The 26275-nt window shown below is 39.7% G+C and overlaps 1 protein-coding gene and 1 long non-coding RNA gene across 3 annotated transcripts in view; one reads left to right on the forward strand and one right to left on the reverse strand.

Annotated features, from left to right (window-relative positions):
* Nucleotides 1–26275, forward strand: part of pvrl2l (PVR cell adhesion molecule related 2 like) — a 564571-nt gene that overhangs the window by 328602 nt on the left and 209694 nt on the right. The window lies entirely within an intron of this gene.
* Nucleotides 9786–11385, reverse strand: LOC141802680 (uncharacterized). Its single transcript, XR_012599520.1, has 3 exons — nt 11088–11385; nt 10791–10875; nt 9786–10300 (listed from the first exon to the last, which is right to left on the reverse strand). It is a non-coding gene; the product is annotated as an uncharacterized LOC141802680 (long non-coding RNA).

A 26275-nucleotide genomic window follows, 5' to 3' on the forward strand; every position in this document is an offset into this window, starting at 1 on the left:
GTGATGCTTTCTTTACAACTGGATGATTGTATTGTTTTAGAGCACTTTGTGTTGAAAAGTGTTTAAGTATTGTAAATTTTGACAACCATACTTATTTCTAAGCCGAGACACGATCAATAAAGTCTGAGATTTGTTTTGTATATTCATGAAGTTTTGGTCAATAATCTTGACCAGAAGTTGTTCTGAAATGTTGAAATTTTCTCATTTTTTCTCATGAATGTCGCTGTCCGTACAAAAAAAAAGATAAACCAGTTTTGTTTTGTTTTTAAGATTGATCAGACTGGATTTGTTTTGAATCTGATACTCTGTATGATACCTGTAGTTTGTAAGCTGGTGTGTGTTTGGCTTACAGCTCCGTGTTCAGCTCCTGCATACTGATTTCTGTAATATGCACTTTTCCCGTCTCAGCCATGCAGAGTCATTCCTCCTGCACGCTCCGGGTCAGGTGTGAGCTGTGTTACGGGAGCGGTGCATGATTACCTCTGTGCTTCTGCTGCTGCTCCGTAGCTTCTTCTAATGCAGTTCATACCCTCACACAGGCTCAGAAACACACTGAAACAAAGTACAGGCATAAGCAGATACCCAGTGTGCACGTCGCTGACACAAACAGGCTGAACTCCACCGAGACACAAGCACAACAAAACATCTGATTTGTGTCGAAGCCTTCGTTGTATTCTTGGAGCTTCTCCCCTCTGGCCCGACACATCCCCTACCTCAATAAGCCACCCATCTCACACTGTGTTTACGTGTGTGTTCGCATGTGTGTGTGTAATAATAGGGCACACAGAGCGGTCTCTAATCCTGCAGACGAGAGCTCCGTCTTTCAATTAGCCAGGAGGGCTTGTTGAGAGCCGGCCGGGGTCAGACTGCTATCACGATCCGCGGCTAATCCACTACACGCTGATCAATGCAGAGTGAGGAAGAGGAGGCAGGGTGTAAGGTTACATGTTTGAGTGAGACAGAGAGGGAAGGTTACGAAGCTTTACCTTAAGGCGGGAGAGAGGAGGAGGAGGAGGAGGAGGAGGATGAAGAAAGGTGAGGGATGAAGAGAGTCTGGTTTAAGACCTTTAAATCACTCGTCTTTTAAAGATATTTGGAGCTTTTCATGCACAGTTAGGTCTGCCGTCGAGCCTTTTAGGTAGGGCTGAACGATTTTGAAAAATAATCTTATTGAGGTTTTTTTTTGGTGATTGCGATTAAGCATGCCATTTTATTTGATTTTTTTCTATTTTTTTTTTGTGGAGGGGGGGCAATATCTTCTGTATTATTCACTAAACACAAGCAATAAACCATTCTACAGTATGACCAACTAGAGATAGGTACCTTTCACGTTTGAAACGATACGGTACCAATACCCAGGACTTGGCAATCTGTATCTGTACTCAACTGTACCGATACTCAGTACTTTTGTGCATGTTTATATGGTGGTAAATATTTATTTGTTTAATAATAAAATCTCAAAGTTTTTTAACTAAACAGATTTATTTCTCAACATATAAATTTTCAATGCTGTGTTGATGTCCCGCATGGAAAATCACCTACTCTTCCACTCTCACAGTTACCATGATACGTTTAGGTACCTAAACATGGTACCATTTGATGTTTAGTGAATCGGTACTTGGTACTACAGACGGGATTCAATCGGCAACTATAAAAGTTGACCAACACAACAAAGGACACTGTTAACATTAAGGATGGGTACCTTTCACATTTGAAACGATACGGTATAGATGCACGGTATCTGGCAATCTGTACCAGTACTCAATGGTACCAATTTTAGTTACTTTTTGTATTTCTGTGGTTTAAAAAAAATCAATTTGTTTAATAATAAAATCTCAATGTTTTTCAGTTTAACATATTTATTTTTCGATATATAATATTGCAATGCTGTGTTCATGTCCAGCATGGAAAACTGCCTACTCTTCCACTTCCTCACAGTCACAAGGATGCGTTTAGGTACCAAGACATGGTACCTTTAGCTTTTAGAATGAATCACTACCCGGTACATTTGACAGAATTTGGTCGGTACCTATTAAAGTGCCTGATTTCGTACCCATCCCTAGTCAACATATAAGCAATTCTTTCCTGTAGGCCAGGCCTACATGGTATCATGAACTGAAACATAAATTGATATAATAATAATAATAATAATAATAATAATAATAATAATAATAATATTTTATTAATGGAGCAATTTTCAGAAACTCAAATAATCTTTACAAGGTAAACAAAGATAAAGAGCAAGTTAAAAACAGATACAAATAAACAAAATAATGAAATAACAGTAAAATACATGTATAGAAAAAGAAGACAAGACAAAAACAGTTAAAAAAGGTTCGATAAAGGCAAGGTCAGGACCCGGGCTTTGTTAGATTAAGGAAAAAGCTTTGCGGAATAGGTGAGTTTTGAGTTTGGTTTTGAAGGCGGTGAGGTCAGCAGTGTCATGGTGGTGTTGTGGGAGTGAGTTCCAAAGGGAGTGGGCAGTGACAGAGAAGGCTCTATACCCCCAGGTTGGAGGGTTCGTATTAATGGTATATGTTTATTCAACTATCACAAACACATTAGAATATTGACAGATTGATTTAACTTAAAGCCTTGTAGACTTGCAATACTTTTGCCAGAAAAACCTAGATATTGACTTTTGCTGGTTATAAGGAAAAACAAGTACAAGTTACTTTATTCCCTCGAGGTCCGTGAACAGAACATTTTTGTACTCGTTTATTTTTTTGATCATTTTTTTAAATTATTTATTTATCTTTATTGCAGCCTTTGTGATTTGAAAATTGCAATCTATTACATTGCATTGTCAGTTTCAATCATAGACTGTACAAAACATGGACGTAGCCTCTGCGACGTCATTCGTCAGTTCCTGAAACTGTGAAACGAAGCCAATCCATGGACGCAGCCAGATTTGCTATGACACCGGCTGTGAGTTTTTCTTTGAGCAGCTACAGGGTGAACAGCTTGTCACATGACCTGAGCCGTGCCTCTGAGTTAGGGAAAAATTCACTGACCGCACAGTGTGTGCTGATAGTGAAATCAGCGTTTTAGATCCAAGCTGTTTTTTGAACCAGGCTGTAAATATGTTTTAATGCCGTAAAAGTCTGTTTTTATGGCTGGGTGTGTACGTGACTTCCAGTCTTTCTGCAGCCAGCCTTAAGCGGATTTTCGATGAACAGCGACTTTTAGCACTTCTTGGTAGGCTTCATTTTACTAACCAAATGTTGCCCCTTGGTTTCAATTTGATTAATTATTCAATCCTACTTTTGTTTTTTGTTTTTCAGTCTTGTTCACAAAATGCTTGATTGAAATCAGACTGGGTTAGACGTGAGAGTTTGCAGCGTGGACACAGTGTACTTTCCAACATCAGAGTCTGAACCCTCCTTACTGTACATGACAGACATTTGAACGGCCACCCTGACTCAACGTGCAGCTGTTGTCTCTGTGTCACTGTGCAGAGCTCTGCTAACAAAACATGAAATAAGCACGCAGCAGATCTGGGATGTGGGGGCATTATTGCCGTCTTGATGTTTGCTTTTCATTTTCATGCTGCTGATCAGATTCATGAACAGGCACGCTGAGAGGAGGAGGAGGAGGAGGAGGAGGAGAGGGGGAGCTGAGCAAAAAGGAGCAGTGGCTTTAGAGAGCGCCCTTAATCCTGTCCACACTTTGTTTGCTGTTTTTCTCCCTGGCTCCTTCATCCCTTCCTCTCTTTCTCTTTTTCTCACTTTCTCTGAAAGGATGGAAGCGATCCATCTGAGAGAAGCAAAGGCACGCACACACAGATTCGTTTCCACGTTCCTTCTTTCTTTCTTTCCTTACTCCTTCCTTCCTTTCTTTCTTTCCATCTCGACTCTCTCGGGCCTCTTTAGCCCCCCTCGCGTCTTCCACTCGCCTCTATTCCAGATCCGCTCAGAAATGAGTCACCCAACCACAAACCGACCCATTTATGGAGGGAGGGAGCTGAGGAGATGGGGTGAGGGGGTGGGGGGGTGACTTTGAGAAGAAGATGGATTGACTGTGAGTGGGTGAAGGAGGAGAGGAGGAGAGGAGAGGAGGGGGAGGCTGATGGCTGTTTCTCACTCAGCTGGTTTTGTTGATCAGTATCAACAGCCAAGGACTGGATCCAATCAGCTCCCTGCATTCAGCCAGGCAGAATAGGACTAAAAATATATTTGACAGTGCACAACACACACACACTTAAAGCACACAATAACACACACACACACATTTTAGTAGTAATGTAAATTCAGCTCATAACACAGAAGAAAAAGCATTTACAGGAGTTTTAGATTTGACACATAAGTGTTTCTGTGCTTATACATCTGAAAGTGTGTGTGTCTCTATGAGTGTGTGTCCATGCATATTAGCTCAGATCTGCACTGAATTAATGAAGCCGCAGACATGTAGGTGTGAGACATCACACTAATTACGCCAACAGCTCTGTAGCCTCGCCATCAATAATGTTCATTAAACTACTGAACCCTCTCAAGTCGACGGCTCTGCATGCAAGTGTGTGAGTATGAGTGTATGAGTGTGTGTGTGTGTGTGTGTGTGTGTGTGTGTGTGTGTGAGTGAGTAAGCGCCACAGTTAGATGATGGATGGCAGCGTATTTGCATTAAATGCTTCTTTATGTGGACACGGCTGGCTGACAGAGGCTATTTTTTATCATCACGGCTGGCCCAAAGTTTGGAGTGAACACTGAGGATGAAAAAACTATAAATCATGATCTCCGTCAAAACTCGGCATCGTTCACATGATTTACAGCCAAAGTGCCGGGGCTGTTTTAGTCAACAAGGTAATTTATGATCAGTCTGATGGGGGTAAATTGTACCAAAGAATCGGTACTTTGGTGCCGTTAACACCGTGATTCAAACGATCCAATCATCATTAGTTAGCTTTTATATTTATGTCTCGGCTCGTTTTGCTTTTGTTTTGTGTAGAAGAGACAAAAAAAGGGCAAAGAAGATGTTGTCTGGTTCTGCTCAAGGTTTCTGCCTGCTAAAGGATGTCTGTTCTTATTGCTATGACCCGCTCATGGTGGGTGAAGATCAGACGACTTGTTGAGTCTTTGTTAATTACATAGGGTGTCCATTAAGTCCCTTTACAATTCAAAAAATATATCAAAAAGGCAACTGATGAGATATCTTTATCCAATTTTCTTTCATGTACTCAGTTATGAAAGTTTTTTAAGGGTTACTGAATCCCTAAAATAGTTTCCCCTCAAGAAATAAAGGCCCAATGTGTGTCGTAGTTTAATGAAAGAAAACAGAATACACAGAATCAGTGAAACCACAGAACTATAATAGAAGAGATCCACCTTCACATCCCAATTGTGCATGGCACGAAAAAATTTATGGAGACAGGGACAGAGTTGGAGAAAGCAGACGACCAAGTACATCTGAGGAAAACATTGATAGTGTGAGACAAGCATTTCAGCATTCTCCGACAAAATTGGTTCTCCTGTAGTTACAGAGGCTGTGAGGAGTTTGAAAGTGTTTTTGGAAAAGTCTTCCTTCTGTATGTATGGGGTTGTAATCCACACTTTAAAATTAGATTATCAGCACCAGTGTAGGTTATTTCAAAATGCTACTTCATAGCTTTTTTGTAGCTTCACAACAATAGATAAATTTACGGCACGTCCAGAGATCTGTGTTTTTCTCAGCTGAAAACGATTTCTGTGATTAATTTTGTAGTGATGGTGAACACAGGAGCCTAATTGTCAGACAGAAAAAGGACAGAAGAGCAGAAGAAAGATAAACAGGAGAGTGATACAGCCTGAGCTAATGGCTAACACAGGGGCTAAACTGTTTGCGCTAATGTTTGTTCCAGCCAAAATGCAGCAGTTATTCTGCAGTGGTCTGTTCAAACTTGAGAGTCTATCAATAAAATGAAGAGTGAGGTTACGTTAACTCTGCTTGGTGAGGGTCATATCTTTAAAACAGTGTGTATGAGACTCCGGACCAGAAGGTGGCGAGGCAGTCCGATTAAAACAGATCCTCCTCATGGCATCTTTAGAAAAACTAAAGTATCTGCACCTCATAACAATTTCTACTCATCTGTCCGCTCATTTACTTTTATAACAATTTTTTAAACTGTAAAGAGACTTTATGGACACCCTGTAACACATCAGATGATGTAGACGCTCTTTTTGCAAAAAGTGTTGAAATGAATACTCAAAGCTCCTGAGGGGTGTTTTGGTTCAGCCGCAGAGAGAGGTTCAGGAGCTAAGAGTGGAACCACTACGTCTTCAAAAGGAGTCATTTGAGGTGGTTCAGGCATTTGACAAGGATGTCCAGAGGGAGACATCTGGGGTCAGACCCAGAGCAGGATCCCAAAGGAGGATCTAGGAAGAGAGGGTCATTTGGGTCGACTTTCTTAGGCTGCTGTCCCCGTGACCTGAGGAAAATGAATTGATGGAAGGATGAATAGATGGCACTGTGTCATGGACACTCATGTCTGCACGTGTCTTAATCCGAACATTTTCACATTGTTGTTGTATGGCTTCAAAGAAAAAGGAAGTATGAATACTAGAGTTGCAGTTTGTGATGATGCTGTATGTCTTTGAAATGAACCCCTCATCAGAGGGATTCAGATGTAATATGAGGCTTTTTGAGCTTCCAAATCTGTTCTTTTTTTTCACATTTTAGTGTAAATTTTGCATCCTGGTATTGTGACAACCCAACCACACACGGCGTGGAACATTTTATTAAACCAGGCTCCATTTGGCTGCACAGCTCAACACAATGCCAGAAAAAAGTTCCCCCCAAAACTGCTGCAGAAATGTGAGTGTCAGTCCAAGAGTCACAAGTTTGAGCTCGTTACCAGAACACGATGTGCTCCAACTGCAGGGCTTCACCCAAAAAGTGCAGAGTTTAGGGGATATTTATACGCTGCTATCGAAAGCTGACACCAGGCAGTTAAATTATCAAATTGAACCTTGGGGAAATTTGAGCCTGAACTGGCACTCTGCTGTTTCCTCACATTCAAGGCAATGAATAAAATCACTTCAGGATCAGGATTCTCTTCTTTTCCTGTAATTCTCTCACCTGGCAGCGCGTCAGCTTCCTGAAACAGCCAAGTAAACAAGCTGAATGGGGGTCCCTTTGTTTACAAGCTGTGGTTATCTTGTAATCAGGCAGAACCTTATAAAAAGTGTGACACAGAAAAGTTGGCTTGTTCTCGTAAAGCGAAAAACAAAAGAGCCCCGGGCAGAGATGTGGATCTGAACCTTGTCTTTATATTTCAGGCTTGTCTTTGCAATCACTGGCCACCCTGCAGGCCTGGTGGGTAGTAAGTGCTCATTTTGAAAGTAGCAATCTGGGTTTGATTAAATCAGACTTACAAAATGCGCGCACTGCTTGACTGCAGACGTGTACCTGTAATAACATTGAAAGGCTAATTGTAGAACGGCGTCTGGCAGACAGTTAAAGCCAGCGTGACGGCGATACAAGACGCCCAGTGATCATCCACAGACTCTCAATCTCTTTAAGGTCAAAGCACTCACCTCACCCAAGACACACTTGATCAAGGCAGACATAATTACCCGGTGCTTGAGGATGTCACACTACCCACTGTAATCATACAGGAGGAGGGAGGAAAATCCTCAGATCCATTCCACTGTGGGATTCATGAGTGGGCTTAGAAGAGCGTTAGCATGGCTCTGTTGTTGGATGAAAGCTACACATCTGAAGCAGAAGTGTTTTGATTGTAACACCCACATGTATGAACCTCAAATTGGGTGAAAAAGCTCAAATGTCTTATTTCAACACGACCACGCAGGGTTTCAATCTGAGCTGGAGAATCAAAAACAGCCGGGTTTTCTCCGACTGAAGGTTAGCCTTGTGATCATCAGATCACAGTTCAAACACCTGCTGGCTGCTTAAACAGCTTCCTCCTCTGGGTAAATGAAAGTTTTTGAGTTTGGTTTCAGACTTTTGAGAAGCTCGAACCAGCCTTGGTTATTTTGGAAATTCAGCAAACTCCTTAAATTTCTGAGCCAGACTGCCTCGAGCTCAGTCCTTGTAAAATAAGGGTTTAACTTTGATTTATAAAAAGGTTCCTGCAGGTCTTTAAAAAGTATTAAAAAGTCTGAATGTGTGAAAGGTTTTAAATTTATGTCGGCACCTCGACCAAGACGTGTCTGAACCCATTACCAAATCTACTCTGCCTGCTTTAAAAAACAAATCAGGAAAAAGAAAGAAGGAGATGACGAGAAAATGTAACTGGCTTCTAGACTCTGCTCGCTATCTATGCAAATCCTCAATCGGTTAAATAGTTTAACATCTCAGACATGTCAAATCATTACTTTTCTTCCGTGCAAACTGGTCTGAAGTTCTCCAAAACTTGTATGTTTCCAATGACGTAAAATCATCTTTTATGGCGTGGTGTGGATGTGGTTTCTGGTGTTTCTGCTGCCAGCTTCTAGTGGACAAGCTAAAACTTGCCGGTTTGTCACTCTTTCACATAGACTTCAATCCTTACGGTTTGGATTTTCCGCTAGCTTTAGACACAGCTTAATGATATCAGCCCTTTAACTTGCTGCTCAACTGTTTGGTAGAGCATTTTTGAGTCACTACATCTCATTGGAAATGTATAGAATTGAGTAAAACCTGATTCGATCGTCTTTACTTGAAATATTTCAACATTCACTCATTCCCCTTTTCCACCAAACTGATGCTGGTGCTAGTTCCAGGCCAGTGCCTGGCTAAGCACTGGTTCTTTGTGTTTCGACAGACAAAGAACTGGCTCCAGTTGCTCTAAGGGGCCGTTAACACGACAACAGTTTTAGGATGAAACACATAAGTTTTGTTGCGTTTTAGCCGACCTGAAACGCAAACTTTTGAAAATGGCCTGAAACGCTGCCAACACTGTTGCCATGCAAACAGTAAGCCAGTGGAACAATGATGTCATACTCAGCTTCCCACAAGCCCATACAACAGGAGAATAGTACCATTGTTATGATCATAACTACCATGTTGTGCTTGTGCTGCTGAATCTGCTGAATCTGCTGACTGTTTTTCAACAAAATGTGCATCTGTTGCTCCACTTTTCAACTTAGTATTCACCAAAACACCAGGTGATCGGCTCAACTCGACTTCAGTGGAGATATCCCAAAAGCTACTTCTGGACAAGACAGTTATAGCGCTAACTACAGGCCGGGCATGCTTACACTGTAAATTCTAACAAGTTAATTTTACTTAATAAAAGTTAGGAAACCGATTACCTTGGGAAAATTAAGTAAAAGAACTTAGTTATGTCAAGTAGAGTGAAATTCATATATCTGAGTAAGCTGTACTTGTGTTAAAGTTGTGAGAACTAAAAAAATCTCAGTAATGTTGACTTGAAATCAAGCTACTACAACTAAAATTCTTTGAGTCAAATTAACTTAATATATTTCACTTAACAAGTGGCCATTACTTGATATTAGTAGTTAACTACACATCATATATCTAAGTACAATACACTTCGATCAATTTGACAGGAACTCAATATAGGTAAGTAAATTAATTTAAAATACTGTGTGAGCAGCACTTAACAATAAATTAAATGAACTTCATATACCTTGTTTAGCTTACTTAAAAATAACAACTCCCAAAAATAGCTTTATGAAAAACATAATTTATTCATTTTTTGTGTCAATACTTGTACACAGTAACAATAGCCATCTGTGTGAAACAAAGCTAACTAATGGCTCTTAGTTCACAATGGACATCAAATGTCTCACAGCAACAGACAGACCTGCCAAACTTCTGTGAAAGTTCAAAACCTGATAAAACCTGAATAAAACTTGAATAAAATCAGCTCTTAGCAATTTGACACCTTTCAAATGTAAACAACTTGTGTCCCAAAAGCAAAGTACATTCTAACATTCAACATCACGTACTGAATACTCTTTTTCAACAGTTTTACACACTGAAAATTACTCAAGACATCTTCTGAGATCACACTCACTCTCATCTAGACAACCAGTATAGCTAACCCGAGCCACTGCATCTACTTCAGAAGAGCATTTTTTAATGTTTGTAGTTTTGGGCTGAGTTTTTGTTGTCCGAGGTTCAACATTATCTTCTGGATAAACTCAAATGTGTTCTTCATACCTTTGGGGTAATCCAGATGTAGTGCATATATTAAGCCAGACAGGAGACAAAGAGCTTGGGAGGTTGTAGGAATCTCATCCATGACAATGTTTCCTTCAAGGATGATTGCGATGTTGTTGAGCTCTGGTGGCGTGTCTTCAGTCATGACTCTGAGAACCCAAACAGGCACCTGGCTGAAGTCACTTGCTGTGTCCGAATCCTACATTAAAAACAATTGAACACAATTAAAGTTCAGTTTATCAGCATCAAATCTGTTTGTAAATCCCAAATGATTAAAAATATGACACTTGTTTAATTTTTGTTGTCCCCACTTAAAAGTTTTGCAATGTACAGACAATACCAAAATTGACCTCAGTGTTGGAGAATTTTACTATTTTGTCAGAGGTCATTTTGTGTAATGCTGTTTACCTTTTTGCAAGGCTTGAAGCAAGTAAAGAATTTTGAGGGTAAAAAATTGTCAATGAGAAACTGTGTGCCATTTTATTTTTATTAGATTATTATTTTTTAAGTTTTGGCAGTGACTGTTTTGTTAGGTTTACTAGATCCTAGCCTTGATAACATTTTTTGTTTTTTTACATCAGACCTGATCATGCAGTTTTTTCTTAAATCTGAGAATTGAATCAAAGTTTTGATGATGTGCTTAGATGTACACTTCAAAATGATGATATGACCATCATGTATGTACTTACTGAACAGCTGAGGAAAAATTCGCTGGAATTATCTCCAGGGGCAGACATTGCAAGCAGCAGCACGCGTTGTGATGATGTCATTGGTCTTATGGAAAAGAAGACAAAAAACAATAAGCAGAGGATTATAGGACAGCTAAGATAATATGAAAACAATTTGTGCATCATTAACTTCTTAAAGAATTACTACAGAAGAAGTAGTACTCAATGAACAAAGCAGTAGTAGCAACTGTGAGCCTCGCTGGAGCAATTAAGCATGCTACCTTAATGTAATGATGATGAAAAATCAGAAACACTTACTTGTGTATTCACTGGCTGGAGGAGCTGATCAAGTGACTGGCCTACAGCTCCTTTCTTCGATTTGAAGAGGTCAATGAGACCAGTGGTGTGGCGGTCCAGAGCTTCAAAAAGGTCTTTCTTGGGGTTCTTACTGGCAACACGATAGAACTCTGCAAACACCTTAAGAAAAATAAATAAATAAATAAAAAACACCACAGGAAGATTAACCTATTTTGCCCCACTGGCAACAATTGTTGCCGAAGTATATCACTGTCATTTTGTACTCACAACAAAAAATGTCAGCGGTAGTAATGCAACTTTTTGCACTTATGTGTTAGTAGACAACTTGAATAAAGATTTTGGTATATAAAATAAAGTTTTCAAGTGGTCCCTGTCACATGACATCATCTGCTTCCTGCTTCATGTCGGTGGAAGACATGGAGAATGCAAATTATCCTGGAAAGAGGTCATTTTCATAAATTTCTAATACTGACAGATATAAATATTTGCACCTCATCTTTTTCATTGGTCACTTGTGAGTGGAGTCTACACAAATGAATCTTCAGGGCATTAGGTGATTTAAATGTGCAAATACACTCTTGATGAAGACATGGTATTGGAGAGGTTCTTGTAAAGCCACCATGCTTTACTCTGTAATGTTTAAACAGCTGGCCTCTTTTTGGAGAGACAAAAGTGCAAAACTTACATGTCCACTGCATGCCACTCCCTGTAAACACTGGAAAGAATACAGGAGAACAATAAGTTAGACTACAAGTGACAGAAAAAAAATCATTACAAAAGTTAAATGGATAGTTCAACAATTTCGCAAATGATGAATTACCCCTTTAAGTCTCACTAATTAACTACACAGGCATTTTTAAATTTCTAAACGAAAAACAGTACCCACCTTGTTCCCTTTCTTCTGTGCTGTTTGTCTACTTTTGGACTTATCAGGCTCTTATACCACTTGCATGAAACAAAAGACACTGGGTAAAATCACAACTACCAGTGCCAGGAGTTCAGCATTAAAACCCCTTCAGCCCAAGCTTCTTTCAAAGTACTCTACTAGAAAATTACAAGTCTGAACTGAAAACTGTATATCCTTGCAACCAACAGGTCTATTTGAAATACATCAATGGGAAACATTGTAAACTTTGTTAAGATGTGTTAAAATCAGTATATGTTCCTGGGTCAGAGTAATTTCTGTCTTACAAATTACACGTTCATTATGAATTTCTTTTTGGAATGATGCATCTGCAGCTTTAAAACTGAAAATTAATAATTAAATGTGAACATTACATCCCCTGAGGTTAATTCTGGTAGAGTGAAGCAAAGTAAAATAAGAGGGGTTTCAGGCAGACTGGTCAGGCAAAACCATACAGAAATAAAGTCTAAATCATAGATTTACACGTAATCTCTAAAAATGCATATGCAGCACTTCCTCCATGGAATAAACTCTCTTGGGTCGTTGTCCTGACATAAATATGTCTCAAAAATGCCACCAAATAAGTGAAACAAAAAATAGTTGAGGTCTGACCCCCCTGCTTACGCAAACTGAGATACATAGGGCAGTGGATTGGTCGATTTAGTTGATTGACACCTCAATCGAGCATTAGAGCCAATAGAATTGGCGAACCAGAAGAGAGCAAAGCCACTGTGAGCCAATAAAACACAAATGTATCCTCCCCTTTTAAAACAACTCCCAAAACAGAAGGGCCGATGGGAAGTGGAGTTCTATGTCTCAAATCAACATGCTGAGAGTTAATGTTTATGCCATATATCATAAGTTCGTTCTATTAACAGGTTACCGTTATAACAGCTAGAAGCGCGTACTACTACGGCAGCTAATAGACAGGGGACGTAGTATCAATCCTCCTGTTTCTGCAACAGCGTCGGCAGCCAACAAACGGCAGTACATTAGCCACCAGCGGCTAATGTACTGCCGTTTGTTAGCTGCCGAAAGTCAGACAGCAGGACGGCAGCAGCTAACAGTTGGCGCCACCGGTGAATGAACCGAAGGATGCAACACCGAGGCTCGGTTCGGGCCGAGCCTACTCTTATATCCGTAATAGTGCCCCACGTTGAGCTACTGCTAAACTTTTAGCGCCTGCTCTGTGAACACGCACAGGGTAACATGCCAGCGTTCTCTGACAGAGTTGTTGGGTGTGCTCTTCGAACAACGCTGTCTTCAAAGCGTAAATTATATTCAAAGTTTACAAATAAAAGCTTAACACTTACCGAAATCAACGCCAGTCTGTTGTACTGTGCCTGCGAGAGTCGCCTCCACAGCTTGCATGTCAGGGCACGTTCTTCTTCGTTGGTAAATGCGCGCCAAGCGGAAATACCCACAAACTATGTTACACACTTAGAAAACACAAGTAAATATTACTCAATGAAACAAGTAAGGGTGTAAAAAGTAAAGGAAACTTAGTTTAGGAAAGTTAATTTGAAAAACTAGCATAAATCAACTTAAATGCACTATTTAGTCCTAAGTCAGGACATTGTTTGCATTTACAGTGTACTACAACGTTTTCAGTCCCTCAGCGCAGGCTTTTTTCACTGCGTTTTAACATTGCAGATAAAATGTTGTTGTGTAAAAGGGGCCTTAAAGAGGAAAGCTTCTGGGCGAATCATCCATTGATTTTTTACAGTTTCCTCATTCATGATTTGAGATGGAGGCAAAATGAAAGCAGTGACGTCTTTCCTCTCTCATACATCAGATCTATACCTTATTATTTTATTAAACAGACTAAACAGCCTCATGTTATTTATCATTCTTAAAAAGAAAAGCTGCTGAGTGAGTTGTCTGTTGTTTTGTTAGCATTCACTCATTCATAACTTTAACTGGAGAAGAAACTGAAGCAGCAGTGCTTTGTCTCTTATAGACCAGGTCTATACATTAATATTTTATTAAACAGACTAAACAGCCTGATTCCATCTATCATATTTACATGACCGGATGTCACTTCTGCCTCATGTTCGTGCATTCACATTTCTCTCCATTACGTTTACAGACACAGAAACGCATCAGCACACAAACTCACACACAGAAAGAGAGACGAGTGCACTCTGTGTAGAAGAGAGTTGGGAAAAGGTAATGTAAAAGACATCTCTGCCTAAATGTAAACGTTCCCAGCACCAAGTTTGTTGCCGTCTTCTGTCCCATGCGTCTGCATCCGACACTGCCTTCCCCTGGAGCAGCTACGAATACAGACGTTTCAAAGTGAAGCAATGATTTGGCTCTTCAAATACGGAAAAACAAATCAATTCTTAGAAGGAACATAATTTGAACCCACTAAGCGCTAGCATCGAACGAGCACTGGTGGAAAAGGGGGTATCAGAGACCATAAACATGCTCATAAGATGAAGTGGTGAGTTGAACTCTTCACAGCCCCAAATGAAATAAGCAGACATCTCAGCTCTTGTGCTGCAAAAGATCGGAGCTTCAGTTTCAAAAGGAAGGTCATTGGTTGGATTAAAGACCGACGTCAAACCATCCAAACCCCATGGTTAACAAACTGACATCATCAGCAAAACAAGATATTCTGACGCTGCTAAAGAGTTGGAAGGAAGCTTTCTGTTTCAAAGAAAAGGCCTAGACTTAAAACAATTTTCTTATAGATCAGTGATTAATAAGGAATATTACTTTTTTTATACAAGCCTCATCTCTGTTCAGCTGACTGTGTGAATAGTGTCGCTTTATAAACCGTATTATAAACCACAGGAGTTGAATACCAGCCTCTCAGCCTCTCAGCTTCTCACTCAGTGGATGTGCACGTACTCAAAATCAATATTTATTCCCGTTGCTTCCCTTTAGTTTCTCTGCAGTGTGTTTTTATGGCCCCGTTTTACAACAGTACAGTTAATCTGCGCTCAGTAAAAAACTCTCGGCTGGAGTTTAATACCTCTGAGGTCTCATATTCCTGTGGTGATGTATCGGAGTGGGATTCATGCACACCGGCTCTCTGTTGCATGTTCAGACTCTCTGGTGTGTTTTTGTGCGCAGACAGGAGCTCGTTCAGGCTGTAATTCCTGTGCCTTCACACTTTAGGCTGGAGGTGTTATTAAGGTGAATGAAGCCAGGAGTGGGGGAAATCATCACTGTGTGTGTGTGTGGAAGTGTGTGGAAGTGAGTCATTTATTGAGTGTTTGTATGAGCAGCTGTGTGAGAGCAGCAGCTGGATGCTGCATGAACGCCGAGCGAGGAGAGGAAGGAGGGGAGGCACTCAGGGAACCTCCTGAAGTTCATAACCCCTGCAGGGGGGAGCCAAATGGGAAAAAACTTAATTAGGCTGAGTTTGTGAAAGTGTGTGTGGATTGCATCACCGTGCTAGTGTGTGTGCAGCTCAAACTGTTTGCATTTGGTAGCTGTGAATGTGTGTTTCCTGCGGAGAAAAAGCAGCAAAGTAAAGCGTTCAAGGTGAAAAGGGGTAATGAGTTTACAAAATATGAATCCGCCCATTTATATCCGTCCTTTCTTTTCATTTGCATCCTTTACACCCTCCCTCTTTTCTTCCTCCTTCTCTTTCTGTCTCCTTCCACTCTGTGTGTACTCTTTAGATTTCATCCCATCTGCTCGCTCTGTGTCAGAAAGCATCCATTTAAAATCCGGAGAGTCTCTGAGGAGAGCGCAGAAAGGCTCAATGGTCCCCGAAAAATACCCAAAACAACACGCTCAAAAAAGTCATTCTAACTTTTCCCTCTTTCTGTCCCTTTCTTGTGCAGTTTACAGTTTAGTTTCTCCTTTTATTCCTCCCTCTTTTGTACCAGCCTCTGATTATTTCCTCGCTGATGAAAAGAGAGGGGAAGAGAGCCGGAGATGAAAAGCACCGGCTCGAATCCGTGATGAAGAAACAGAATTGAGGATGATTTTTTTTTTTTTTTTTGTGGCAGGAAATTTCCTCCCTCGCTGCGGCATCTAGAGGCTGCATGAGAATTTGATTGAAATCGTCATGGTAACACCGGTGATGCGGGGCAGGAGGGGTGAGTGGCGCCTGTGCAGGATTTTGGTGGGGGGTCAGAGGAAGTGTGAGTCGAGATCAGAGATAATGAGGGATAATTGAATAGACAGTGCGGCTCTTACTGTGTGTGTGTGAGCGCAAGCTTGTCAAGCATCAAGCGTAATTAGGGGAAGTGTGTGTGTGCATGCAGGGCGTTAACCACCATGGCTTGGTCTGAGATGTGACACTGATACACATATTAGTGTACTGTGCCTCTTGAAAAAAGATACAGAGGAAGTGTACACAAAAGTTTTTCATTACAAAACAACAATTAACACTGACATAAAACCAACTTAAAGACCAATTAAATGCAGCATCATTACAACTTTAGTGTGACAGTAAATTCCTATCCAAATGGCTAAACTGTTTACTAATACACAGAGACAGGCTGGTGTTTATTTTGTGTTTTGTTTGGAGTCATTTATGGGGATAAATTAATGTAAATTTAATGCTTATAATAAGGTTTCAGGTTGTAGATATTCTTTCAAAGCTTCATGGTGTTGAGTGATAACTGTAAATCTTGTCTGTCTGTGAAAAACAGATAAAAATAAGTTGAAATAATTTATAGGAAAAAAGGAGAAGAGGTTTAGGACTGGGCTCAGGTTTTTGATCGTATATCCAAATATCTTCAGGTAACAAATGCTCCTGATAGCTAGCTTCTGATTTAGAATAGAATAGAAAATACTTTATTTATCCCAGAGGGGAAATTCAGGAAGAGTCAAAGCAGCAATCAAAAAAACAAAAGTAAAAAAGTGTATAGAAACTGCAAAACGATCCATAAAAAATAGATGATGACAGCTTGTCCATCATTGTCCAGTTCAGCCAGCCTCCACGTCCACAGGGTCCAGGACTTAGCTTCTTCAGCAGTCTGTTCAGTCTCTGTCTCCTGGATCCTGTCTGCTCACAGCAGCTGAAGTTCTTCCAATGTGGCGTTGGTGTCTGATGTTAGCTCTGTTAGCCATGTCTGTGAATAGCATGATGCTACTCTGCCTTCTGGTATTCCCTCTGTTGCTGTGTAATCACAGCTAGCTCGTCCATCTTATTGGAGATAGATCTTACGTTCCCAATAACGATGGATGGAAGGACAGGTCCATGTCGTCACTTCTTAGCTCACACCTGAGAACCAGCACATCGTCCTCACCTCCTTCTCCTCACTTTGTGGGGAAACATCAGGCCTTGCACCAGTTAGCATTGACATGCTACAGGCTGCTAACAGTTGATTTCTAATAAAAACAATGCAGCCATGGTTAAATGTAGGATCTCCAGACAAACACAGGAGAAAAAATGGTAAAAATATCACTAGAGACAAAACCAGTTTGGGGTCCATGACCAACAAATGAACCATATAAGGTAGTGACCTACTCCAAATGCAAAAGTGATGTAAAAGAGAAGAAAAAAATTACAAGAAAAGGACAAGACAAGGAGAGCTGCTGTAACAAGCAGTCACAACCAACAGCCCCTAGCAAGCAATTTGCCCTTACTTGTACAAATGAAACATGCTTGACATTTAAAATTCCTGGACTGCCTTCTGGAAGACAGCATGTCTATGGATTTGTTGCCCCAAACCTTTCTCTTAATAAATCATCTGACATAGATTGTAAAATTATTTAGGTTGAAAATTTGTTTACTGTGTTGCTGGCCTTATTACAAATAATTATCAAATTATGAGCCCAGTTCATATGTTACAGCTCCCCTTTGCTTTTCAAGTTAGTTTGGCACCCCCTGTGGTCAAAGAGGTGCATTTTGCAATTGATTTTCTTCTGTTAATTTAAAAGTAATGTTCTTGACAAAATATCATCTTGCTGTATGTGATACCCAATTGTGTCATTCATCGTGAATTCAGCCTTAGCAAAAGTTAACTAACTACGTTTTTGATGCAGTAGTCAGACAGGACAAGCTAACACTGGTCTAGTCGGTGTAATGATCAGTAACTGTAGCTTCTTTAGCTTATTGTGCTTTCTCTCACTGAGCCTTAAATCTACAAGATTTTTCCCCCCCTAAAAAAAAAGAGATAAATGAGAGCAGATTTACCAGAGATAATAGTCAACAAGCAATTAGGACAATTACTGTTCAATTAGTGTTTTCTCAAAGGTCAACACTGTCTAGACTTAGCTAATGGTCATTGATGTGATTTCAACACCTAGCCTGAGGAAGTGTGTATTCAGGAGTGCAGCTAGAACACTGGAATATCTGCAGCTGTTGTTCTTTGAATCAAATGAGTGTATCAGAAGTGAAGCTAAAGGGTTGTGTAGATGATGGGTCCACTGTGCACCATATTAACATGCCATACATTACTTGTGCAACAATATCAGGCAGTTACTTGGGTTGAAATGTGGTTTGATAATCAAGCTTGCTGTTTGTTGACATAAGTTAGTGCTAGCTAGTGAGTCAGCAAAAAAAAAAAAATCGTACTACCAAGCCAACTTGAAGTTTATGTCATTACTGTTATTCATGTAAAATATTTAAGGGTTATTTTTCCTGTGAAATGGTTTAATTTGCCATACATGATGACACCAGTTTACAGTGACTGTTAGCAGAACAATGTTAGCTAAAATGCTATATAGCCCCTGCTTTTGTCTTTTTTTTTTTTTTTTTTTTTTGTTTGTTTGTTTTGTTTGTTTGTTTTTTTTAATTATCCAGATTTATCCTGCATATTTATGTATTTGGACAAAATGTAAACAATCAAAATGCAGTGTAGACGTTAATATTTACACCCTTTATTCAGTCATTTTTTTTTGAGCTAATGCACAGAACAGCAAGCTGAAATTCTGCTAAGTTGTGCTTTCAAGGTTGTAAAACTATTTGTGTTATCAAAAAAAAACATTTGCTATAGTTTTTGTTTCAATATTTTTAAGAAAATTTTATAGAAGAGTTGGTTGGATGGCTACACTTGCTGTGAGTAGTAATGTTAGCTTAAGCTAGCTGATGAGTCGTCGAAAATGCTGCTTTTGTGTTTGCTTAAAATTTAACCCGGTATCCCTCCAAGTTTATCCGACTCCTTTTCAGCAGTTGATCAGATCATTCCGTTGCCAAATTTACGTTGCTCAAGCATTTACTGTTAGCAGCAACATTAGCCTACACGAGCTAGCTAAATGTCAAAATGTGCTTTTCTTCCATCCAGATTTACCCAGTATCTTTCAAACAGTTGCTTACCCAGAAAGGAGTGATTGGTAAACTACTTTATAATTTCCTAAGGTGTGTTGTTTTCGTTTTTAACAAAGCTATACAAAGTTGTTTCTTTGCTAACAACATTTATCCTGAGCTCTTATATGAGAAGAAAAGGATATAAAGCTTCTTCTATGAGTTGTAGTCAGTTGCACTCTCAATCTGTGCTGGGTGGATATCTGTACATTAACCTTGTTATATCAAGAGTACAGTCTGCTTTGAGATCCAGCAACCACGCTGAAAGGACATGTACATCCATTCCTGTTTGATTTGCTCCACCTGCTCCTCTAACCACGACCCTCGTCCATCTTTATTATATGTACACGCACTTCTATTGCACTGATGCACTTAAAGCTAATTCAAAGGACATTGTGTGTTCCTGGAAAATTGAGCAGATGCAGGTTTACTCCTGAATGCCTCAGTTTGATGCAGCATCAGTAGATATATGAATCTGGCTGTATTATCAACTGGAGAGTGGCGCCCTCATCAATCAACCTGATGACCCTCAGTACTGAGTGAAAGACTTTTCTTTGCGTCTGCCACAGATTTCCAATCTGAGTTATAATCCTTAAAAATGCATCAAAGTCAGCCGGAAAACACGCAGCTGAAGCTTTCTGTATCACCGTAGAGGTTATCCTGAAATCCTCCTCCCACTGTACAGCTGTGTTTCCAGTCTCAGTTGCCCCCGGGTCCCATTAACCCTCTGTGATAACATTTAACCCCGGCCTCACCTCCCCCACCTCCACTCACATCTGCTGGGATTGTGCGCCTTGTAGACTCAGCACTTACACACAGACAGACAGAAGAGAAATCACCACCTCTCTCTTTTACTCTCGTTTATTACTTTGTTTAGAAAAAGCTCAACATTTCAAAGCTTATATTGTTTTTTTTTACCCAAGAATAATAATAATAAAACGCTTGCGTTTATTCTTCCAGGGGTAAAAACATGACTAAAGTCAGCTTTAAAAGCAGAAACTCTTGAAAAACTGCAACAATTTATCATCTGTTATCTTAAAAATGATTCCCTCGCTGTCGCCTGTAGCAACAGTTTAAATTTGGAAAGACTTTTTTTTTCAAGTGAAGACGCCTGTGCTCACGCTGAAAAGATATTTTTACTTTGATGAGAGGTAATGATGAAAGAGCACTTGTGCACCTTGTTGACAAAAGAAAATACTTTGACTAAGTGCCTGAGTGCAAGTTATTTTCTGCCTTTTTCACTCTTCATGAACGATGTCTGTTTTTTCTAGAAGGTCAGGAGGCTAGTGGAGAAAAGATGAAGTTATAAAAACTCAAAACAAAGAAAAACGATTTCTCTTTCTCAAGCTGAATGAACAGATTTTATAATCCTTTATTTTATTTCTTTCTATACATTTCTTGCACTTGAACCAGCTGAGCTCTTACTTTCTATAACTTAACCTCACAAAGGGCAAAGTCCGTTGTGTGCATCATTTGTCTTCCAGAGTCTCCAGTTTTGAAAAGTTTACACATAATCCTGTTTAAATATTCCGCATATAAACAGGAGCAACATTTTAATAATTCTGCATCATTTTTCTGAACCTGCTCATTTTTCCGTCCCGCCTGCCTGCAGTCACGTTGACCCTTTGTCGAAACATTGCAAAACTTGCATTTTAACAATCTCTGCTCAGCTATGTGTAGGAGGAGTGCCTTGAGTTTTCTAGAAAGCAGACGGCTGTACAGGTCAGGAAGCAACCCGACATTTGAATCACATCTAATTTTATATATCGGTATGTGCCATCCGTGTGAGGAGCTGAATTATTCACGGTGGAAGACGCTGAAGTGCAGCAAATTTACCCTGGAGAAGAGTTAAGTTTGTTCAGTTTCTGCCACCAAAAAAGTTGTTGAAACTTCTTTTTAATCAATGCTCATGTTAACAATATTGTTAACAAATGTTAACAAAACTCATTGTACAGAAGTTTTAAAACAATGTAATTAATAAGTTGCAGAAAAGATTTATTTTCTGCTCGAGTTGTAGTTGTTGCAGAGATCAGGAAAGATTACTGCACCATCCTAATGTCAGATAAGTTACGGAAACTCAACTTTTCCAAAAAATGAACACTTGCACGTTCGCTGCTTAGGCTGTTGTGACTTTGACATGCAAAAAATGCAAAAAAAACAGTCAAGCCCTAAAATTCAAAATGTTTTCAGCTGAAGCAGAGCTCATAGATACTGAACCCTTGTTTCTTTTCTTTAAGTGAGACGAACAAAACCAGACTTTGGGAAAAAAAAAAGAAATATGGGAACGTAGTGCCAAAGGAACATAGACATCCTCTTGTTTCTGGGATGCCTGTAGGAACATTGCTCCATGTGATGAAGACGGCTCCATTAAAGGAATCTATTGCCTAAAACTGACCTTTGTTTTTGTAAACTTCTCTTTCCATCCATCCTCAAATGTTCTCAATTGGATCTAGATGTGGGGAACGCCCAGGATGGAAACTACTCTCCCAACTGCAACAAGACTCTATAACACATCATGACAAACAAAACTCTAACCTTGTGCCATCAAGCAACTTATTTGTTTTTATGTCAATATGTAATACTAATAGTTATCTATTTTTCTACTTTTATATTTTTCTTCAAATTTTGCATTTCATATTCTTATTCTATTTTCTATTGTTATTGCATTTATTGCAATTTTTCTGTGAGCAGCTGTGGCAAAAAAAAAAAAATCCCTAAGGGGGATCAAAAAAGGAATATTCTATTCTATTCTATTCTATTCTATTCTATTCTATTCTATTCTATTCTATTCTAAGAAGTCCTTCATCAGGCAGACATTGTGAACTGCAGCATTGTCCTGTTGAATGACAGACTACTTACTGCACAGGTAAGGGCCCTTAGTCATGAAGGATGCACGCTGTAACGTCTCCCAGAGTCTGCAGCCTGTAGGATGCTCTAGCTAAGCGCAGATGACTTTCGGTGGTTCTGGCACTGGTCTTTATTTCCCGTAAGACATTTAAAAACAAGCGCCGCAATATGTCCAATAGGGATGTAAAGATGCATCGTAAGACAGTTAAAAATCGATACAAATGCATGACGATTCAAATCAGCTGAGATAAAGAAAATAAATTGTGATGCCCTTTTTAAACAGTTTTTGTTTATTTGTATTATTCATTTAGTTATTTTGATATGAGATTTGTTTGAAAAGTATTTTTTTTTTTTTTTTTTTGTTAGACATGTACCAATCAATCGGTGCAGACGTCCTTAAATTTGGGGGATTGGTGATCGGAGATCAGTGATCGGCCCATCCTTACATATGAAACTGATCTCATATACCTCCAGGGAGGTCTGACAGCCAGTCATTGTTGCTTTTTGCTCTGAGACCTAAAACTCAGGACACTTTATTGGTTGTTTAAGTTAAAACATAAAGATTTTATGGTTTCACAGGTATTGTTCAATGATTTTCAATAAAATAAGATTGGAACATTGAAAGTATATGCTGTCAGTTATCATCGGCAGGTCAGGCTTTTTAAAGTTTGGTGATCGGCCAGAAAAATGTGATCAGTGCACCCCTATTTTTTGTTATTCAAGATAAAGTATAATTTTACTTGACTTTTAAGAAAAGGACATACTTTATTTTGCACAGTTTACGCTACGTCACAGATTTTGAAAAGGGAATTCTCTTTAAATTGCGAAAAAATAAGACAAAATATTTGTAGTTTTTACTCATTTAAATATACTTGTGAGAGTGTGTGTTTTAAAAGTTGCATTCATTGCAAGGTTTGTGTTTTGCAGTTGCAGAAATAATTAAAAGAATCTCTTTCAGACATATTTTGTCTGCAAGCTCATTCTGTTAAAAAATCTAAAGAAAACTGCTTCGTTAAACCTGAGTTGAGTGTACCGTTACATCCTTAACGCCCAACCTCGTTGGTGATGGCACCTAGTAAGTGGCCTTGCTTGTGGTATGGTTTAGTCCTTCCTATGATCTACAAGTGCCAAACTTTGGTACAGGAGAATAAATCAGCCTGATTTGATGAAAGTGTGGTGAAAGAAAGTACGTTTGAGGAAAATTTACTCTTTTTTGTTTCTTTTTCAATCTTTATTCTATCTGTAAATGTGGAGAAGGTGGATCTATACTGCAGCCAGCCACCAGGGGGTAGGCTAAATGATTTGGCTTCACTTTTAAGGAGTTTGATAAGATACAGTCAATGATTTTTACTGCCAATAAGGGGAGATAAATAAGAGATGGCCTTAATACTCCTTATACTAAAACATGAAATGAGCACACACGGGAACTTAAAGAAACTGATCTATGGTTTGAAGCGTTGGTTTGAAAGTCAGGCCTTCATTCTGAATGGGTTTGTCTCTGTGTGATTTGCCTTCAAGTTAAAGGTTTTCACAAGTCTTGTCCTTGACCAGAAGCTGCCTTTTAATTCTGATTCCCACTGTGGAGCTGTCACAGTCACTGCCTCTGGATTATCAAACCTCAGCTGTTGCAGATTTCTTTGTTTCCTCTGAATGAATCCCAGAAAGGTGATGAAAAAGATCAACAAAAGATTATTGAGGTTCCACTGTTTTCACACCCCTCGCACTGATCTGTTTCTCTGTTTTACTTTGTGTCTGTCTCCCTCCACTCCTCTGAGTCTTCCCACCTCGCCTCCTGACACACCAAATCTTCTCATTTAGATTATCCCCACCACCATGAATGTACCCAAGTAGAAACAGATAGTTTCATAGGTCTCTCTCCCCCCTTCTCCCCCGTCCCTCCCCCCTAATCTTCTCCATGTACATGACACTAATACAGAGACTGATATAAGCTCCCCTGCTTCTCTCAGTGACATTTATCACCGGGCTTCTTAATGCAGGCAGGCTGCCGCTGTTGATGAAAAATAAGGATGACAAGCATGGCCTATTTTCCTGCTAACGATCGTTGGGCGACTTTTTCTAACATTTTTTGAGGGGGGAAATATGTTCACGGTGCAGTGTTTACCAAAGTGTCTCATTGGGCGGCTGACAAGGTTTTGACACCAACGTTGATCACGCATCAGGCGGACTTTAGTCGCGGCTGATCCCGGATCTATTAGTGTTTCAGATTGTAATGAGTGATGTTGGAGAGCGCCTGAAGAGAAACGTCTGATGAAAGATGTTTAAGCGCGGTGTATCAGAGCATCTTTTATCACATAGACATTAAACGGCGCACGGTGTCACGGCGAGACCGTGCTGTCACATGCTCCAACTGATCCACATCATAGCTCCTACATGCTTACCTGAGTGCATTTTACAGACGACTGAGAGAAAAAACAGTTGAGCTTATCCCAACATCTAGAAATATTGATGGCTTGGGGATATGAGATCAATATCACATTTGTTTTGTCTGAAGGGGATGTCGTTTAAAAATGAGGGAAGGCAAAAGGATTCAGGTACCCAGTCTTGAAACTTCACCAAACAAAACAAGACGTCTTCCTTTGCCTCCTCTTACATTAGTCATCCCTCAGTCAAGCAGTCAAGCCAAATCCCTTGGAGATGTCACGACAGGAGCACAGGTGTGTTTGCTAAACCATTGTTTTGGTTGTGCATCAGTGTTGCAGACTCCATACATCAAAGTTTAGTCTCTCTGTTTTAATAAAAACCAATGCAAATGTTTATATTTAGTCCTAGCTTGTTCAAACAGGCCAAAAGAAGCAGTGGTTGCACTTTACTTTCAACAATATGCTTTCAACAGAAGCTGCTAATCTACTGTCCTGTGAAAAACTACTTCACATGAGACTGCAAGATTTTCAAGTTATTTTTGGAGCTTTTTACGACTTTATCTGAAGAGGACAGGACAGTGGACAGAGTTATGCTTTCCATTTGTACTTGGAAGATGGAATTTACGAGTTTGGAGTGGGAAATTGCAACCAGAATGCCCTCGAAAGTTGGAATTTCCTACTGGAAAGTTTGGGGATCCACACCACCCCTGAGTTTACAATTAAAGATGGCTGCCCCTGGTGTAAACAGTTATTAAGCCCCTCTTATATTCTGTTTGTTTTAAAATTTCTGACTAGTTTTTTTTCGCAATAAATCAGTAATATACATATTATTTTTCAGTGTTTATACATAGAAATATCGTTGGTATGGCAAGTTTTCCCAGCTTATTAACTGGAGCAGAGGTGACATCATTCACACTCCCCACTTTCCAGTTCCTATGTAAATAGAACGCACCACTTGACTACTCAGCTTTACTGGTACCCAATAACTCTTTAAGTTTAACCCACCTCTCGAAAAACATGCTTTGTAAGTTGTCCAAAGCTTTGCAATGTGTAGTGAACTGGTCCTGAAGCACTCCTTGACTTTATTTTGGTGTTTTTCCGCCTCTGCATCCATTGGGTCCTCGGTAGGGGTGCACCGATCACAATTTTCTGGCTGATCACAATTTAAAAAAAAGCCTGAATACCATTTTTGACCAATACTGACTTTTTTTTTTGTTGCTTTTTATGACGCACTTACCTTCAATGTTCCAATTTTATCTTCTTGAGAATCATTGAACAACACATGTGAAACAATAAAATCTTTATGTTTTAACTTAAACAACCAATAAAGTGTCCTGAGGTTTGGCTGTCAGACCTTCCTGGAGGAATATAAGATCAGTTTCATATGTAAGGATGGACTGATCCCTGACCCCCCCAAAATTAAGGATCGATCAGTGCATGTCTAGTCTTCAGACGACATCCAAGCAGCTAATTGGCACATGGCTTTAATGTCAAAGCATCTCTGCCCAATCAAATATGTGAGATGACTCCAAAATCTTGCAATATAGGGAGGTTTTGGTCCTTGCTGCAGTGGTTACTGGTTCAACTCTTTGCCTACCCGCACTCTCTACCCCACATAATTCCTGTCTCTCTTCAGCTGTCGAGTTCGATAAGAGAAAGAATGATAGAGACATCAAGTACCAAAAATGTTTAGCTGTGACACTGAATTTTATGGAAGTACATTTCTGAAACTATACTTGTAGGATGTGCAGCAGGAGCCCACCAATTTGTTGAAGTAACACTGATTCGATGAAGTTCTTGAATATTTAGTTAGTTTTTAATCTGTAACTGTTACGTGTGG

The sequence above is a fragment of the Halichoeres trimaculatus genome, unplaced genomic scaffold, assembly GCF_033239565.1.
Source record: "Halichoeres trimaculatus isolate MK-OKI-2021-1 unplaced genomic scaffold, fHalTri1.1 fHalTri1_scaffold_14, whole genome shotgun sequence".
NCBI lineage: Eukaryota > Metazoa > Chordata > Actinopteri > Labriformes > Labridae > Halichoeres > Halichoeres trimaculatus.